This window comes from Hypanus sabinus (assembly GCF_030144855.1).
Source record: "Hypanus sabinus isolate sHypSab1 chromosome X1 unlocalized genomic scaffold, sHypSab1.hap1 SUPER_X1_unloc_1, whole genome shotgun sequence".
Taxonomy (NCBI): domain Eukaryota; kingdom Metazoa; phylum Chordata; class Chondrichthyes; order Myliobatiformes; family Dasyatidae; genus Hypanus; species Hypanus sabinus.
This window is the reverse complement of record NW_026778957.1, coordinates 1,286,851-1,303,718: the sequence shown is the minus strand read 5'-3', so window position 1 is coordinate 1,303,718 and position 16,868 is coordinate 1,286,851.

Genomic DNA, 16,868 nt, shown 5'->3' with positions numbered 1-16,868 from the left:
TGAGGCTCCTGTAACTCCTTCCTGATGGTTGAGGGGTAATAACTGTCCCTGAACCTGGTGGAGTGGGACCTGAGTCTCCTGTACCTCCTTCCTGATGGTTGAGGGGTAATAACTGTTCCTGAACCGGGTGGAGTGGGACCTGAGGCTCCTGTAACTCCTTCCTGATGGTTGAGGGGCAATAACTGTCCCTGAACCTGGTGGTGTGGGACTTGAGGCTCCTGTACCTCCTTCCTGATGGTTGAGGGGTAATAACTGTCCCTGAACCTGGTGGTGTGGGTCCTGAGGCTCCTGTACCTCCTTCCTGATGGTTGAGGGGTAATAACTGTCCCTGAACCTGGTGGTGTGGGTCCTGAGGCTCCTGTACCTCCTTCCTGATGGTTGAGGGAGTAATAACTGTTCCTGAATCTGGTGGTGTGGGCCCTGAGGCTCCTGTACCTCCTTCTTGATGGTTGAGGGGTAATAACTGTCCCTGAACCTGGTGGTGTGGGTCCTGAGGCTCCTGTACCTCCTTCCTGATGGTTGAGGGGTAATAACTGTTCCTGAACCTGATGGTGTGGGTCCTGAGGCTCCTGTACCTCCTTCCTGATGGTTGAGGGGTGATAACTGTTCCTGAACCTGGTGATGTGGGTCCTGAGGCTCCTGTACCTCCTTCCTGATGGTTGAGGGCTGATAACTGTTCCTGAACCTGGTGGTGTGGGCCCTGAGACTCCTGTACTTCCTTCCTGATGGTTGAGGGGTGATAACTGTTCCTGAATCTGGTGGTGTAGGCCCTGAGGCTCCTGTACTTCCTTCCTGATGGTTGAGGGGTAATAACTGTCCCTGAACCTGGTGGTGTGGGACTTGAGGCTTCTGTACCTCCTTCCTGATGGTTGAGGGGTAATAACTGTCCCTGAACCTGGTGGTGTGGGTCCTGAGGCTCCTGTACCTCCTTCCTGATGGTTGAGGGAGTAATAACTGTTCCTGAATCTGGTGGTGTGGGCCCTGAGGCTCCTGTACCTCCTTCTTGATGGTTGAGGGGTAATAACTGTTCCTGAATCTGGTGGTGTTGGCCCTGAGGCTCCTGTACCTCCTTCCTGATGGTTGAGGGGTAATAACTGTTCCTGAATCTGGTGGTGTAGGCCCTGAGGCTCCTGTACTTCCTTCCTGATGGTTGAGGGGTAATAACTGTCCCTGAACCTGGTGGTGTGGGACTTGAGGCTCCTGTACCTCCTTCCTGATGGTTGAGGGGTAATAACTGTCCCTGAACCTGGTGGTGTGGGTCCTGAGGCTCCTGTACCTCCTTCCTGATTGTTGAGGGAGTAATAACTGTTCCTGAATCTGGTGGTGTGGGCCCTGAGGCTCCTGTACCTCCTTCTTGATGGTTGAGGGGTAATAACAGTTCCTGAATCTGGTGGTGTGGGCCCTGAGGCTCCTGCACCTCCTTCCTGATGGTTGAGGGGTAATAACTGTCCCTGAACCTGGTGGAGTGGGACCTGAGTCTCCTGTACCTCCTTCCTGATGGTTGAGGGGTAATAACTGTTCCTGAACCGGGTGGAGTGGGACCTGAGGCTCCTGTAACTCCTTCCTGATGGTTGAGGGGTAATAACTGTTCCTGAACCGGGTGGAGTTGGACCTGAGGCTCCTCTAACTCCTTCCTGATGGTTGAGGGGTAATAACTGTTCCTGAACATGGTGGAGTGGGACCTGAGGCTCCTGTACCTCCTTCCTGATGGTTAAGGGGTAATAACTGTTCCTGAACCTGGTGGAGTGGGACCTGAGGCTCCTGTACCTCCTTCCTGATGGTTAAGGGGTAATAACTGTTCCTGAACCTGGTGGAGTGGGACCTGAGGCTCCTGTAACTCCTTCCTGATGGTTGAGGGGTAATAACTGTTCCTGAACCGGGTGGAGTGGGTCCTGAGTCTCCTGTACCTCATTCCTGATGGCTGATGGTTATAACTGTTCCTGAACTGGGTGGAGTGGGACCTGTGGCTCCTGTAACTCCTTCCTGATGGTTGAGGGGTAATAACTGTTCCTGAACCGGGTGGAGTGGGACCTGAGGCTCCTGTAACTCCTTCCTGATGGTTGAGGGGTAATAACTGTCCCTGAACCTGGTGGTGTGGGTCCTGAGGCTCCTGTAACTCCTTCCTGATGGTTGAGGGGTAATAACTGTTCCTGAACCGGGTGGAGTGGGACCTGAGGCTCCTGTAACTCCTTCCTGTTGGTTGAGGGGTTATAACTGTTCCTGAACCTGGTGGAGTGGGACCTGAGGCTCCTGTACCTCCTTCCTGATGGCTGAAGGGTTATAACTGTTCCTGAACCTGGTGGTGTGGGCCTGAGGCTCCTGTACCTCCTTCCTGATGGTTAAGGGGTAATAACTGTTCCTGAATCTGGTGGAGTGGGACCTGAGGCTCCTGTACCTCTTTCCTGATGGTTAAAGGGTAATAACTGTTCCTGAACCTGGTGGAGTGGGACCTGAGGTTCCTGTAACTCCTTCCTGATGGTTGAGGGGTAATAACTGTTCCTGAACCGGGTGGAGTGGGTCCTGAGGCTCCTGTACCTCCTTCCTGATGGTCGAGGGGTAATAACTGTTCCTGAACCGGGTGGAGTGGGACCTGAGGCTCCTGTAACTCCTTCCTGATGGTTGAGGGGTAATAACTGTTCCTGAACCGGGTGGAGTGGGACCTGAGGCTCCTGTAACTCCTTCCTGATGGTTGAGGGGTAATAACTGTTCCTGAACCGGGTGGAGTAGGACCTGAGGCTCCTGTAACTCCTTCCTGATGGTTGAGGGGTAATAACTGTTCCTGAACCGGGTGGAGTGGGACCTTTGGCTCCTGTAACTCCTTCCTGATGGTCGAGGGGTAATAACTGTTCCTGAACCGGGTGGAGTGGGACCTGAGGCTCCTGTAACTCCTTCCTGATGGTTGAGGGGTAATAACTGTTCCTGAACCGGGTGGAGTGGGACCTGAGGCTCCTGTAACTCCTTCCTGATGGTTGAGGGGTAATAACTGTTCCTGAACCGGGTGGAGTAGGATCTGAGGCTCCTGTAACTCCTTCCTGATGGTTGAGGGGTAATAACTGTTCCTGAACCGGGTGGAGTGGGACCTTTGGCTCCTGTAACTCCTTCCTGATGGTTGAGGGGTAATAACTGTCCCTGAACCTGGTGGTGTGGGTCCTGAGGCTCCTGTAACTCCTTCCTGATGGTTGAGGGGTAATAACTGTTCCTGAACCGGGTGGAGTGGGACCTGAGGCTCCTGTAACTCCTTCCTGATGGTTGAGGGGTTATAACTGTTCCTGAACCTGGTGGAGTGGGACCTGAGGCTCCTGTACCTCCTTCCTGATGGTCGAGGGGTAATAACTGTTCCTGAACCGGGTGGAGTGGGACCTGAGGCTCCTGTAACTCCTTCCTGATGGTTGAGGGGTAATAACTGTTCCTGAACCTGGTGGTGTGGGACCTGAGGCTCCTGTACCTCCTTCCTGACGGTTGAGTGGTAATAACTGTTCCTGAACCTGGTGGAGTGGGACCTGAGGCTCCTGTACCTCCTTCCTGATGGTTGAGGGGTTATAACTGTTCCTGAACCTGGTGGTGTGGGCCCTGAGGCTCCTGTACCTCCTTCCTGATGGTTGAGGGGTAATAACTGTTCCTGAACCTGGTGGTGTGGGCCCTGAGGCATCCTCATCTTTTGATAGATGTCAGGAGCCAGAAGAAAGTGGGTCCTCCTTTTTTGCCGCCGTACCCTATCGCTGATCAACGGTGCCACGCCCCCACCTCTTTTGCCTCCCTCCCCGTCCTTTCTGAAACATTTAAAGCCCAACACTCGAAGGAACCATTCCTGTCCCTGAGCCATCCAGGTCTCTGTAATGGCCACAACACCGTACCTCCAAGTACAGATCCACGCTCTAAGTTCACGATGTCTTCCTACGAGAGTGCTTTGTGTAGGTGTGTTCAATGGTGGGGAGGTCTTTATTCCTGACGGACTGAGCCATATCCAACACTTTTTGCAGGAATTTCATTCCGGGCGTTAGTGTTTCCTCATTAGACTCCACAAAACCGCTGTACAAGTTTGTCAAAGGTTTACTCTAACACAATCAGTCACGTTTTTCAAGATTGGATGTTTTCGTTTCTGTTTGTCTATCTCCGTATGGAATCTAAATTTCCATCACAACAGCGGGTGCATTCAATAACATTATTGATGTCACTGGAACTTGGGTGTCATCATTGCTACATTCCACGTCTCTACCCCCAGGCTTTGTCTGCGATTCCCTGTTACCAAGTTAACATGAAAATAGCTGCAGGAACTTGTAAGCACGGCCTCTTGAGAAAGAAATCTCTCAAAAGAGTGGCAGGCATCAGTCAGGACTCTGCCCACTCAGGACCTGTCGTCTCCTCGACCAGCGGGTCTCACCGTAACTCCGGTTTTCCCCCGGCCAATTCCGTTTTCTATTCCAACAACTAACCAGAGAAAATCTGCAGTTGCTGGAAATCCAGAGCAGCACATGCACACACACAAACTCACACACACATAAACACACACACACATAAACACACACACACTCACGCACACACACACACACACACACACACAGTCACACACTCTCACACACACACTCACACACACACTCACGCACACACTCACACACACACACAGTCACACACACTCACACACACACTCACGCACACACTCACACACACTCTCACACACACACTCACACACACACTCACGCACACACTCACACACACACACACAGTCACACACACACTCACACACACACTCCCGCACACACTCACACACACACTCACACACACACACACACACACAGTCACACACTCTCACACACACACTCATGCACACTCACGCACACACTCACACACACACACAGTCACACACACTCACACACACACTCACGCACACACTCACACACACTCTCACACACACACTCACACACTCACACACACACTCACGCACACACTCACACACACACACACAGTCACACACACACTCACACACACACTCCCGCACACACTCACACACACACACTCACACACACACACACACACACACAGTCACACACTCTCACACACACACTCATGCACACTCTCACACACACTCTCTCACACACACATAAACACACACACACACACTCACACACACACTCACACACACACACACACATATACACACTCACACACACACACATATAAACACAGGCAGACACACACACATAGAAACACAGACACAGACACACACACACACACCCCTCTCCCCCCAATCAGGCAGCAATTGTGGATATTCTGGGCCACGAGATCTCTGTGTGGGTTTGTTCATATTATTAATAATAATAAAAAAATTGAGAAAGGAGATCTCAGTGTGGGTAGCCTCCAACCTGATGGAATGGACATCGATTTCTCCAACATCCAGTAATATTCCTCCCTTCTCCTGGCTTTCACTGTTCGCCAATTCAGTTCCCCTATCACCCCCTTCTCTTCTCAGCTCCCCCCGCTTCCCTTCCTTCTTCCCTTTGATCCACTCTCCTCTCCGACCAGATTCCTTCTTCCCTTTGATCCACTCTCCTCTCCGACCAGATTCCTTCTTCCCTTTGATCCACTCTCCTCTCCGACCAGATTCCTTCTTCCCTTTGATCCACTCTCCTCTCTGACCAGATTCCTTCTCCTCTTTGATCCACTCTCCTCTCCGACCAGATTCCTTCTCCCCTTTGATCCACTCTCCTCTCCGACCAGATTCCTTCTTCCCTTTGATCCACTCTCCTCTCCTACCAGATTCCTTCTCCCCGTAGATCCACTCTCCTCTCCGACCAGATTCCTTCTTCCCTTTGATCCACTCCCCTCTCCGACCAGATTCCTTCTTCCCTTTGATCCACTCTCCTCTCCGACCAGATTCCTTCTTCCCTTAGATCCACTCTCCTCTCCGACCAGATTCCTTCTTCCCTTAGATCCACTCTCCTCTCCGACCAGATTCCTTCTTCCCTTTGATCCACTCTCTTCTCCGACCAGATTCCTTCTTCCCTTTGATCCACTCTCCTCTCCGACCAGATTCCTTCTTCCCTTTGATCCACTCTCCTCTCCGACCAGATTCCTTCTTCCCTTAGGTCCACTCTCCTCTCCGACCAGATTCCTTCTTCCCTTTGATCCACTCTCCTCTCCGACCAGATTCCTCCTTCCCTTTGATCCACTCTCCTCTCCGACCAGATTCCTTCTTCCCTTAGGTCCACTCTCCTCTCCGACCAGATTCCTTCTTCCCTTTGATCCACTCTCCTCTCCGACCAGATTCCTCCTTCCCTTTGATCCACTCTCCTCTCCGACCAGATTCCTTCTTCCCTTTGATCCACTCTCTTCTCCGACCAGATTCCTTCTTCCCTTTGATCCGCTCTCCTCTCCGACCAGATTCCTTCTCCCATTAGATCCACTCTCCTCTCCGACCAGATTCCTTCTTCCCTTTGATCCACTCTCCTCTCCGACCAGATTCCTTCTTCCCTTTGATCCACTCTCCTCTCCGACCAGATTCCTTCTTCCCTTTGATCCACTCTCCTCTCCAACCAGATTCCCTCTCCCCTTAGATCCACTCTCCTCTCCGACCAGATTCCTTCTCCCCGTAGATCCACTCTCCTCTCCTACCAGATTCCTTCTCCCCTTTGATCCACTCTCCTCTCCGACCAGATTCCTTCTCCCCTTTGATCCACTCTCCTCTCCTACCCGATTCCTTCTTCTCCAGCCCTTTACCTCTTCCACTGATCATCTGCCTGCTTTTTACTTCACCCCCCTCCACCCACAGTTCTGGTGCTTCCATCCGGAGCGTGGAACACAGTTCTGGTCCTTCCATTCGGAGCGTGGAACACAGTTCTGGTCCTTCCATCCGGAGCGTGGAACACAGTTCTGATCCTTCCATCCGGAGCGTGGAACACAGTTCTGGTCCTTCCATTCGGAGCGTGGAACACAGTTCTGGTCCTTCCATCCGGAGCGTGGAACACAGTTCTGGTCCTTCCATCCGGAGAGTGGAACACAGTTCTGATCCTTCCATCGGGAGCATGGAACACAGTTCTGATCCTTCCATCGGGAGAGTGGAACACAGTTCTGATCCTTCCATTCGGAGCGTGGAACACAGTTCTGATCCTTCCATCCGGACCGTGGAACACAGTTCTGATCCTTCCATCCGGAGCGTGGAACACAGTTCTGATCCTTCCATCCGGAGCGTGGAACACAGTTCTGGTCCTTCCATCTGGAGCGTGGAACACAGTTCTGGTCCTTCCATCCGGAACGTGGATCACAGTTCTGGTCCTTCCATCTGGAGGGTGGAACACAGTTCTGGTCCTTCCATCCGGACCGTGGAACACAGTTCTGATCCTTCCATCCGGACCGTGGAACACAGTTCTGATCCTTCCATCCGGAGCGTGGAACACAGTTCTGATCCTTCCATCCGGACCGTGGAACACAGTTCTGATCCTTCCATCCGGAGCGTGGATCACAGTTCTGATCCTTCCATTCGGACCGTGGAACACAGTTCTGATCCTTCCATCCGGAGCGTGGAACACAGTTCTGATCCTTCCATCCGGAGAGTGGAACACAGTTCTGGTCCTTCCATCCGGAGCGTGGAACACAGTTCTGCTCCTTCCATCCGGAGCGTGGAACACAGTTCTGATCCTTCCATCCGGAGCGTGGAACACAGTTCTGATCCTTCCATCCGGAGCGTGGAACACAGTTCTGGTCCTTCCATCCGGAGCGTGGAACACAGTTCTGGTCCTTCCATCCGGAGCGTGGAACACAGTTCTGATCCTTCCATCCGGAGAGTGGAACACAGTTCTGGTCCTTCCATCCGGAGCGTGGAACACAGTTCTGATCCTTCCATCCGGAGCGTGGAACGCAGTTCTGGTGCTTCCATCCGGAGCGTGGAACACAGTTCTGGTCCTTCCATCCGGAGCGTGGAACACAGTTCTGGTACTTCCATCCGGAGCGTGGAACACAGTTCTGGTTCTTCCAGCCGGAGCGTGGAACACAGTTCTGATCCTTCTATCCGGAGCGTGGAACACAGTTCTGATCCTTCCATCCGGAGCGTGGAACACAGTTCTGGTGCTTCCATCCGGAGCGTGGAACACAGTTCTGATCCTTCTATCCGGAGCGTGGAACACAGTTCTGGTGCTTCCATCCGGAGCGTGGAACACAGTTCTGATCCTTCCATCCGGAGCGTGGAACACAGTTCTGGTGCTTCCATACGGAGCATGGAACACAGTTCTGGTCCTTCCATCCGGAGCGTGGATCACAGTTCTGGTCCTTCCATTCGGAGCGTGGAACACAGTTCTGGTCCTTCCATCCGGAGCGTGGAACACAGTTCTGGTCCTTCTATCCGGAGCATGGAACACAGTTCTGGTCCTTCCATCCGGAGCGTGGAACACAGTTCTGGTCCTTCCATCCGGAGCGTGGAACACAGTTCTGATCCTTCCATCCGGAACGTGGAACACAGTTCTGATCCTTCCATCCGGAGCGTGGAACAAAGTTCTGATCCTTGTATCAAAAGCGTTGAACACAGTTCTGATCCTTCCATCCGGAGTGTGGAACACAGTTCTGATCCTTCCATCCGGAGCGTGGATCACAGTTCTGGTCCTTCCATCCGGAGCGTGGATCACAGTTCTGGTGCTTCCATCCGGAGCGTGGAACACAGTTCTGATCCTATCATCCGGAGCATGGAACACAGTTCTGATCCTTCCATCGGGAGCGTGGAACACAGTTTTGGTCCTTCCATCTGGAGCGTGGAACACAGTTCTGATCCTTCCATCCATGGTTGAGGGGTAATAACTGTTCTTGAACCTGGTGTTGTGGGTCCTGAGGCTCCCGTACCTCCTTCCTGACGGTTGAGGGGTAATAACTGTTCCCGATCCTGGTGGTGTGAATCCTGAGGCTCCCGTACCTCCTTCCTGACGGTTGAGGGGTAATAACTGTTCCTGAACCTGGTGGTGTGGTTCCTGAGGCTCCGCTACCTCCTGCCTGATGGTTGAAGGGTAATAAATGTTCCTGAACCTGTTTGTGTGGGACCTGGGGCTCCTGTGCCTCCTTCCTGATGGTTGAGCGGAAATAACTGTTCCTGAACCTGGTAGTTTGGTTCCTGAGGCTCCTGTACCTCCTTCCTGATGGTTGAGGGGTAATAACTGTTCCTGAACCTGGTGGTGTGGGTCCTGAGGCTCCTGTACCTCCTTCCTGATGGTTTAGGGATAATAACTGTTCCTGAACCTGTATCTCCTCTGGTTGACAGCAATGAGAAGAGAACAGAGCCTGGATAAAAGATGCAGGATTCGCAAGGTGACACTCCTTGTCGATGGGCAGTGATGGGGACTTTACCTGAGATGGACTGGGCAGAATCCATTATCTTTTTGCTCCCATTCAAACCCTTCCCTACCGAGTGGCCCCACATTTGTCTCTCATCCAAGTCCTGTTGAATCTCCTCTGTACCCTCTCTAATCCAGGCAGCATCCTGGTGAATCTCCTCTGCACCCTCTCGAATCCAGGCAGCATCCTGGTGAATCTCCCTCTGGACCCTCTCTAATCCAGGCAGCATCCTGGTGAATCTCCTCTGCACCCTCTCTAATCCAGGCAGCATCCTGGTGAATCTCCTCTGCACCCTCTCTAATCCAGGCAGCGTCCTGGTGAATCTCCTCTGCACCCTCTCTAATACATGCAGCATCCTGGTGAATCTCCTATGCACCCTCTCTAATCCAGGCAGCATCCTGGTGACTCTCCTCTGCACCCGCTCTAATCCAGGCAGCGTCCAGGTGAATCTCCTCTGCACCCTCTCTAATCCAGGCAGCGTCCTGGTGAATCTCCTCTGCACCCTCTCTAATCCAGGCAGCGTCCAGGTGAATCTCCTCTGCACCCTCTCTAATCCAGGCAGCGTCCAGGTGAATCTCCTCTGCACCCTCTCTAATACATGCAGCATCCTGGTGAATCTCCTCTGCACCCGCTCTAATCCAGGCAGCGTCCAGGTGAATCTCCTCTGCACCCTCTCTAATCCAGGCAGCGTCCTGGTGAATCTCCTCTGCACCTGCTCTAATCCAGGCAGCGTCCTGGTGAATCTCCTCTGCACCATCACTAATCCAGGCAGCGTCCTGGTGAATCTCCTCTGCACCCTCTCTAATACATGCAGCATCCTGGTGAATCTCCTCTGCACCCGCTCTAATCCAGGCAGCGTCCAGGTGAATCTCCTCTGCACCCTCTCTAATACATGCAGCATCCTGGTGAATCTCCTCTGCACCCTCTCTAATCCAGACAGCGTCCTGGTGAATCTCCTCTGCACCCTCTCTAATCCAACCTGGTGAATCTCCTCTGCACCCTTTCTAATCCAGGCAGCGTCCTGGTGAATCTCCTCTGCACCCTCTCTAATACATGCAGCATCCTGGTGAACCTCCTCTGCACCCTCTCTAATCCAGACAGCGTCGTGGTGAATCTCCTCTGCACCCTCTCTAATCCAGACAGCGTCCTAGTGAATCTCCTCTGCACCCTCTCTAATCCAACCTGGTGAATCTCCTCTGCACCCTCTAATCCATTCAGCGTCCTGGTGAATCTCCTCTGCACCCTCTCTAATCCAGGCAGCATCCTGGTGAATCTCCCTCTGGACCCTCTCTAATCCAGGCAGCATCCTGGTGAATCTCCTCTGCACCCTCTCGAATCCAGGCAGCATCCTGGTGAATCTCCTCTGCACCCTCTCGAATCCAGGCAGCATCCTGGTGAATCTCCCTCTGGACCCTCTCTAATCCAGGTAGCATCCTGGTGAATCTCCTCTGCACCCTCTCTAATCCAGGCAGCATCCTGGTGAATCTCCTCTGCACCCTCTCTAATCCAGGCAGCGTCCTGGTGAATCTCCTCTGCACCCTCTCTAATACATGCAGCATCCTGGTGAATCTCCTCTGCACCCGCTCTAATCCAGGCAGCGTCCAGGTGAATCTCCTCTGCACCCTCTCTAATCCAGGCAGCGTCCTGGTGAATCTCCTCTCCACCCTCTCTAATCCAGGCAGCGTCCAGGTGAATCTCCTCTGCACCCTCTCTAATCCAGGCAGCGTCCGGGTGAATCTCCTCTGCACCCTCTCTAATCCAGGCAGCATCCTGGTGAATCTCCTCTGCACCCGCTCTAATCCAGGCAGCGTCCAGGTGAATCTCCTCTGCACCCTCTCTAATACATGCAGCATCCTGGTGAATCTCCTTTGCACCCTCTCTAATCCAGACAGCGTCCTGGTGAATCTCCTCTGCACCCTCTCTAATCCAGACAGCATCCTGGTGAATCTCCTCTGCACCCTCTCTAATCCAACCTGGTGAATCTCCTCTGCACCCTTTCTAATCCAGGCAGCGTCCTGGTGAATCTCCTCTGCACCCTCTCAATACATGCAGCGTCCTGGTGAATCTCCTCTGCACCCTCTCTAATCCAGGCAGCATCCTGGTGAATCTCCCTCTGGACCCTTTCTAATCCAGGCAGCATCCTGGTGAATCTCCTCTGCACCCTCTCTAATCCAGGCAGCATCCTGGTGAATCTCCTCTGCACCCTCTCTAATCCAGGCAGCGTCCTGGTGAATCTCCCTCTGGACCCTCTCTAATCCAGGCAGCATCCTGGTGAATCTCCTCTGCACCCTCTCTAATCCAGGCAGCGTCCTGGTGAATCTCCTCTGCACCCTCTCTAATACATGCAGCATCCTGGTGAATCTCCTCTGCACCCGCTCTAATCCAGGCAGCGTCCAGGTGAATCTCCTCTGCACCCTCTCTAATCCAGGCAGCGTCCTGGTGAATCTCCTCTGCACCCTCTCTAATCCAGGCAGCGTCCAGGTGAATCTCCTCTGCACCCTCTCTAATCCAGGCAGCGTCCAGGTGAATCTCCTCTGCACCCTCTCTAATACATGCAGCATCCTGTTGAATCTCCTCTGCACCCGCTCTAATCCAGGCAGCGTCCAGGTGAATCTCCTCTGCACCCTCTCTAATCCAGGCAGCGTCCTGGTGAATCTCCTCTGCACCCGCTCTAATCCAGGCAGCGTCCTGGTGAATCTCCTCTTCACCCTCTCTAATCCAGGCAGCGTCCTGGTGAATCTCCTCTGCACCCTCTCTAATACATGCAGCATCCTGGTGAATCTCCTCTGCACCCGATCTAATCCAGGCAGCATCCTGTTGAATCTCCTCTGTACCCTCTCTAATCCAGGCAGCATCCTGGTGAATCTCCTCTGCACCCTCTCGAATCCAGGCAGCATCCTGGTGAATCTCCCTCTGGACCCTCTCTAATCCAGGCAGCATCCTGGTGAATCTCCTCTGCACCCTCTCTAATCCAGGCAGCGTCCTGGTGAATCTCCTCTGCACCCTCTCTAATCCAGGCAGCGTCCGGGCGAATCTCCTCTGCACCCTCTCTAATCCAGGCAGCATCCTGGTGAATCTCCTCTGCACCCGCTCTAATCCAGGCAGCGTCCTGGTGAAACTCCTCTGCACCCTCTCTAATACATGCAGCATCCTGGTGAATCTCCTCTGCACCCTCTCTAATCCAGACAGCGTCCTGGTGAATCTCCTCTGCACCCTCTCTAATCCAGACAGCGTCCTGGTGAATCTCCTCTGCACCCTCTCTAAACCAACCTGGTGAATCTCCTCTGCACCCTTTCTAATCCAGGCAGCGTCCTGGTGAATCTCCTCTGCACCCTCTCTAATACATGCAGCATCCTGGTGAATCTCCTCTGCACCCTCTCTAATCCAGACAGCTTCCTGGTGAATCTCCTCTGCACCCTCTCTAATCCAACCTGGTGAATCTCCTCTGCATCCTCTATAATCCATTCAGCGTCCTGGTGAATCTCCTCTGCACCCTCTCTAATCCAGGCAGCATCCTGGTGAATCTCCTCTGAACCCGCTCTAATCCAGGCAGCGTCCTGGTGAATCTCCTCTGCACCCTCTCTAATACATGCAGCATCCTGGTGAATCTCCTCTGCACCCTCTCTAATCCAGACAGCGTCCTGGTGAATCTCCTCTGCACCCTCTCTAATCCAGGCAGCGTCCTGGTGAATCTCCTCTGCACCCTCTCTAATCCAGGCAGCAACCTGGTGAATCTCCTCTGCATCCTCTCTAATCCATGCAGCGTCCTGGTGAATTTCCTCTGCCCCCTCTCTAATCCAGGCAGCATCCCGGTGAATCTCCTCTGCACCCTCTCTAATCCAGGCAGCGTCCTGGTGAACCTCCTCTGCACCCTCTCTAATCCAGGCAGCATCCTGGTGAATCTCCTCTGCACCCTCTAATCCAGACAGCGTCCTGGTGAATCTCCTCTGCACCCTCTCTAATACATGCAGCATCCTGGTGAATCTCCTCTGCACCCTCTCTAATCCAGGCAGCATCCTGGTGAATCTCCTCTGCACCCGCTCTAATCCAGGCAGCGTCCAGGTGAATCTCCTCTGCACCCTCTCTAATCCAGGCAGCGTCCTGGTGAATCTCCTCTGCACCCTCTCTAATCCAGGCAGCGTCCAGGTGAATCTCCTCTGCACCCTCTCTAATCCAGGCAGCGTCCAGGTGAATCTCCTCTGCACCCTCTCTAATACATGCAGCATCCTGGTGAATCTCCTCTGCACCCGCTCTAATCCAGGCAGCGTCCAGGTGAATCTCCTCTGCACCCTCTCGAATCCAGGCAGCGTCCTGGTGAATCTCCTCTGCACCTGCTCTAATCCAGGCAGCGTCCTGGTGAATCTCCTCTGCACCCTCACTAATCCAGGCAGCGTCCTGGTGAATCTCCTCTGCACCCTCTCTAATACATGCAGCATCCTGGTGAATCTCCTCTGCACCCGCTCTAATCCAGGCAGCGTCCAGGTGAATCTCCTCTGCACCCTCTCTAATACATGCAGCATCCTGGTGAATCTCCTCTGCACCCTCTCTAATCCAGACAGCGTCCTGGTGAATCTCCTCTGCACCCTCTCTAATCCAACCTGGTGAATCTCCTCTGCACCCTTTCTAATCCAGGCAGCGTCCTGGTGAATCTCCTCTGCACCCTCTCTAATACATGCAGCATCCTGGTGAATCTCCTCTGCACCCTCTCTAATCCAGACAGCGTCGTGGTGAATCTCCTCTGCACCCTCTCTAATCCAGACAGCGTCCTAGTGAATCTCCTCTGCACCCTCTCTAATCCAAACTGGTGAATCTCCTCTGCACCCTCTAATCAATTCAGCGTCCTGGTGAATCTCCTCTGCACCCTCTCTAATCCAGGCAGCATCCTGGTGAATCTCCCTCTGGACCCTCTCTAATCCAGGCAGCATCCTGGTGAATCTCCTCTGCACCCTCTCGAATCCAGGCAGCATCCTGGTGAATCTCCTCTGCACCCTCTCGAATCCAGGCAGCATCCTGGTGAATCTCCCTCTGGACCCTCTCTAATCCAGGCAGCATCCTGGTGAATCTCCTCTGCACCCTCTCTAATCCAGGCAGCATCCTGGTGAATCTCCTCTGCACCCTCTCTAATCCAGGCAGCGTCCTGGTGAATCTCCTCTGCACACTCTCTAATACATGCAGCATCCTGGTGAATCTCCTCTGCACCCGCTCTAATCCAGGCAGCGTCCAGGTGAATCTCCTCTGCACCCTCTCTAATCCAGGCAGCGTCCTGGTGAATCTCCTCTCCACCCTCTCTAATCCAGGCAGCGTCCAGGTGAATCTCCTCTGCACCCTCTCTAATCCAGGCAGCGTCCGGGTGAATCTCCTCTGCACCCTCTCTAATCCAGGCAGCATCCTGGTGAATCTCCTCTGCACCCGCTCTAATCCAGGCAGCGTCCAGGTGAATCTCCTCTGCACCCTCTCTAATACATGCAGCGTCCTGGTGAATCTCCTCTGCACCCTCTCTAATCCAGACAGCGTCCTGGTGAATCTCCTCTGCACCCTCTCTAATCCAGACAGCGTCCTGGTGAATCTCCTCTGCACCCTCTCTAATCCAACCTGGTGAATCTCCTCTGCACCCTTTCTAATCCAGGCAGCGTCCTGGTGAATCTCCTCTGCACCCTCTCAATACATGCAGCGTCCTGGTGAATCTCCTCTGCACCCTCTCTAATCCAGGCAGCATCCTGGTGAATCTCCCTCTGGACCCTCTCTAATCCAGGCAGCATCCTGGTGAATCTCCTCTGCACCCTCTCTAATCCAGGCAGCATCCTGGTGAATCTCCTCTGCACCCTCTCTAATCCAGGCAGCGTCCTGGTGAATCTCCCTCTGGACCCTCTCTAATCCAGGCAGCATCCTGGTGAATCTCCTCTGCACCCTCTCTAATCCAGGCAGCGTCCTGGTGAATCTCCCCTGCACCCTCTCTAATACATGCAGCATCCTGGTGAATCTCCTCTGCACCCGCTCTAATCCAGGCAGCGTCCAGGTGAATCTCCTCTGCACCCTCTCTAATCCAGGCAGCGTCCTGGTGAATCTCCTCTGCACCCTCTCTAATCCAGGCAGCGTCCAGGTGAATCTCCTCTGCACCCTCTCTAATCCAGGCAGCGTCCAGATGAATCTCCTCTACACCCTCTCTAATACATGCAGCATCCTGTTGAATCTCCTCTGCACCCGCTCTAATCCAGGCAGCGTCCAGGTGAATCTCCTCTGCACCCTCTCTAATCCAGGCAGCGTCCTGGTGAATCTCCTCTGCACCCGCTCTAATCCAGGCAGCGTCCTGGTGAATCTCCTCTTCACCCTCTCTAATCCAGGCAGCGTCCTGGTGAATCTCCTCTGCACCCTCTCTAATACATGCAGCATCCTGGTGAATCTCCTCTGCACCCGCTCTAATCCAGGCAGCATCCTGTTGAATCTCCTCTGTACCCTCTCTAATCCAGGCAGCATCCTGGTGAATCTCCTCTGCACCCTCTCGAATCCAGGCAGCATCCTGGTGAATCTCCCTCTGGACCTTCTCTAATCCAGGCAGCATCCTGGTGAATCTCCTCTGCACCCTCTCTAATCCAGGCAGCGTCCTGGTGAATCTCCTCTGCACCCTCTCTAATCCAGGCAGCGTCCTGGCGAATCTCCTCTGCACCCTCTCTAATCCAGGCAGCATCCTGGTGAATCTCCTCTGCACCCGCTCTAATCCAGGCAGCGTCCTGGTGAAACTCCTCTGCACCCTCTCTAATCCAGACAGCGTCCTGGTGAATCTCCTCTGCACCCTCTCTAATCCAACCTGGTGAATCTCCTCTGCACCCGCTCTAATCCAGGCAGCGTCCAGGTGAATCTCCTCTGCACCCTCTCTAATACATGCAGCATCCTGGTGAATCTCCTCTGCACCCTCTCTAATCCAGACAGCGTCCTGGTGAATCTCCTCTGCACCCTCTCTAATCCAGGCAGCGTCCAGATGAATCTCCTCTTCACCCTCTCTAATCCAGGCAGCGTCCTGGTGAATCTCCTCTGCACCCTCTCTAATACATGCAGCATCCTGGTGAATCTCCTCTGCACCCGCTCTAATCCAGGCAGCATCCTGTTGAATCTCCTCTGTACCCTCTCTAATCCAGGCAGCATCCTGGTGAATCTCCTCTGCACCCTCTCGAATCCAGGCAGCATCCTGGTGAATCTCCCTCTGGACCTTCTCTAATCCAGGCAGCATCCTGGTGAATCTCCTCTGCACCCTCTCTAATCCAGACAGCGTCGTGGTGAATCTCCTCTGCACCCTCTCTAATCCAGACAGCGTCCTGGTGAATCTCCTCTGCACCCTCTCTAATCCAACCTGGTGAATCTCCTCTGCACCCTTTCTAATCCAGGCAGCGTCCTGGTGAATCTCCTCTGCACCCTCTCAATACATGCAGCGTCCTGGTGAATCTCCTCTGCACCCTCTCTAATCCAGGCAGCATCCTGGTGAATCTCCCTCTGGACCCTCTCTAATCCAGGCAGCATCCTGGTGAATCTCCTCTGCACCCTCTCTAATCCAGGCAGCATCCTGG